Below are 3,253 nucleotides of genomic sequence, written 5' to 3'. Positions count from 1 at the left end.
TACCCTGTCCTAAAGAGTTGCCACGAGTCAGCATGGATTCAGTGAAAGCGCGTTTGTTGGTTTTGAGGTTGTGAGTAGCTGTGCATAACTAGTTTGTGCCACAGATGAAAGTGAGACACAGTGGTCTCTGTTCCTGTAGCAGGAAAGTACGAGGATCAGAAGGGTTAGATGTGGATAAGTTTTCATTTTGTTTTTTAATCCTTTTATTGGGCGCTCTTACAGATATCATAGCATTCCATAGGTCCCTCACCTCAAGCAGTATTGTACAATTGCTTCCAGTTTCAAAACATTTCCTTTCTTTATATCAGCTCCCTTCCCACCCACCCCCACCCCCCCTCCCGCTCCACTCTACAGCCCCAGGAACCCTTATTATTATTTTTTGGGGCATATCTTACATATCCAATGTATCCATTCACATACAATTCTGTTGTTAGATCCCACTGAGTGATGTTATATAGTCACCAGTGCTCTCAGCTCCCTATTCCCACTCCACCCTCCTCTTCCCATACCCTCAGGAGACTATTACTCCTGTTACTGTTTCTGAAGGGTTATCTATCTTGGCTTTCATGTACCAAACGATCCTAAATATACAAATGGATGAACGCAAATCAGTCATGATTAATGTGGTGAAACAAATAAAAACCATAATAGTAAGGGGAGGACATATTAAGGCACTGGAGGATAGTTATGTGGTTCATCAGTGCTATACCGCACCCAGGATTTATCATCCTTTCCATGTGGCCCTTTGGAAAGGGACTGTCCAATTATCTTACAGGTGGGTTTGAGGTCTCCACTATAGCAGGTAAGTTTTGTATGAGGAAGCTCATTCATTTACTCACCCCAAACAAAATCAAAAGCACTGCTATGGGTAGGTACAGAATGGGAATTCTAGAACTCTTAGTTATGGGCCTGCAGAACCTATTTATGGATGAAGACACAGTCATTTGAACAGAACAAGGGGATTCTACCAGTTTTAAAGTCAGGATTGTGTTCTCTCACCATATTTGTACGTGGAGCAAATAATTCCAGAAATTGGATATTATAAAGAAGACTCGTTAACAACCTGATATATGCAGATGATACCACTTTTCTTGCTGAAAGCCAAACGAACTTGAAGCACTTACTGATGAGGATCAAAGACTGCAGCCATCATTAAAAAATAAAATATCTGGCCGCATCTCCTGCGAGAATGAAGACCATTCTCAGCAACCAAACTGTGGACATTCCAGAGAATGTGGACATTTCCCTGAAGGGGCATACAGTCATCCTGAAGGACCCCAGAGGAACCCTGCGGAGAGACTTCAATCACATCAACATAGAACTCAGCCTCCCTGAGAAGAAGAGACTTCCTGTTGACAAATTGTGGGGAAACAGAAAGGAACTGGCTACTGTCTGCACCATCTGTAGTCACGTACAGAACATGATCAAGGGCGTGACACTGGGCTTCCAATACAAGATGAGGGCTGTGTGTGCCCACTTCCCATCAACGTGGTTATTCAGGAGAACGGGTCTCTTGTTTGAATCTGTAACTCCTTGGGTGAAAAATACATCTGGAGGGTTCGCATGAGGACAGGTGTTGCCAGTTCCGTTTCTCAAGCCCAGAAAGGTGAGTTAATTCCTGAAGGAAATGACACTGAGCTTGTAGCAAATTCAGCTGCTTTAATTCCGCAAGCCGCAGCAGTGATAAACAAGGATATCCGAAAGTTTTTGGATGGTGTCTATGTTTCTGAAAAAGGGACGGTTCAGCAGGCTCATGATTAAGCTCTAAGAGCTGTCTAATCACAGTGTAGATGATTTCCTTTAGACTTATCTGTCATGCTTTGATCCAATCCAATAAAGTTTATGTAATGAAAAAAATATCTTCATACTGGACCAATGAGCAACATCACTAAAAACAGAGGACAGATTGAATTTGTCCTCAATTTCATGTTACTTGGACCCACAATCAATAGCCATGGAAGCAACAGTCAGGAAATTAAGCAATGCGCTGCATTGGCCAAATGTGATGGCAAAACCTCCTTAAAGTGTTCAAAGAAGTGATGTCCTTTTGAGGTCCAAGATGCCCCAGATTCAAACCAGTGGTACTTTCAATGGTCTCTTACACACAGGAAAGCAGGACAAGGAAGAAAGAAGACCAAAGCAGCGTGGATGCCTTTGCATTATGGTGATGGTGAAGAATATTCAACGTACCATGTGTTGCTAGAAGTGCAAGCAAATATATCTTGGAAGACATACAGCCAGAAGTGGTCCGCAAGAGGAGCCTGTCTCTGGAGAAGGACCTCCTGTTTGGTAGAGAGTCAGCAAAAAAACGGAAGACCCTCAATCAGATGGATTGACCACGGCTTCAATAATGGGCTGAAACACAGGGACAATTGTGTGGTTGGTGTAGGAGTGGGTAGGGTTTTGTTCTGGTGTACATCAGGTGGCTACACATCAGAAGCAGGGGACCTGGTAAGAAGTAGTCAGCTCCTGAATATATGAGTGGCCACAAAACTTATATATATATATATGATAATGGCATTTTCTCAAGAATTTTGGGGGAATCCCCCTTGTATTTTGAAAGTAGAACCAGGAAGAATGTCTGACTTGAAAGACATTGACCTGAATAACTAGAAGGGTGACTCTGGGATGGACAGGTGTGTAATTGGGAGGGTCAAGATAAAGAGCCAAGACAGATTTACTGCATAGCTAACGGAGCTTAGCTTTCTGAGCTTCTGATTTTCTCAAGCTCTGGAAGTATATTAGCTATTTTCACATTCTTTTACGCTAAAAAAAGGGGGAGCTCCAAATTGAATAAGCTTCAGATTCCACAACACTTGGATTTACCTCCGATCAGACATTCCATTTTGGACATGTTAAGTCTGATGCGTCTATTAAATATCTAGGAGTCTCTCGGTGGAAGGGGGTTGGGGGGGAAGGGTGTGTGTGTTCAGCCATGAGCTACTAGATGAAAGGCTGATTGGTTGAATCCACCCAGGGACATCTCACCTGCCAATCTGTTTCTGAATGATCCCAGGCATTGAACACCCTTCAGAGCCAAGTTCTACTCTGAAGTACACAGGGTTGCCATGAGTTGGAATTGACTCAAAGGCCCCTGACGTGAGACATTAGACATTCACGTGGAGCTGTCACATAGGCAGCAGAATATATGAGTTGGGAGTTCCAGAGAGAGATCTGAGTTTCAGATATCATTTCAGAGCCTCACAATATAGAAGGGAGTTAAACGTGTGGAACTACCCTGTTTCCCCGAAAA

At 43.2% G+C, this 3,253-nt stretch overlaps 1 pseudogene; it reads left to right on the top strand.

Annotated features, from left to right (window-relative positions):
• Nucleotides 1–1,189: 1,189 nt before the first annotated feature.
• Nucleotides 1,190–1,761, top strand: LOC142434991 (large ribosomal subunit protein uL6 pseudogene; annotated as a pseudogene).
• Nucleotides 1,762–3,253: the final 1,492 nt, after the last annotated feature.

The sequence above is a fragment of the Tenrec ecaudatus genome, chromosome X (assembly GCF_050624435.1).
Source record: "Tenrec ecaudatus isolate mTenEca1 chromosome X, mTenEca1.hap1, whole genome shotgun sequence".
Classification (NCBI taxonomy): Eukaryota; Metazoa; Chordata; class Mammalia; order Afrosoricida; family Tenrecidae; genus Tenrec; species Tenrec ecaudatus.
Note: the sequence above shows the minus strand (reverse complement) of the source record. Positions and strands in the feature narration are given on the sequence as shown.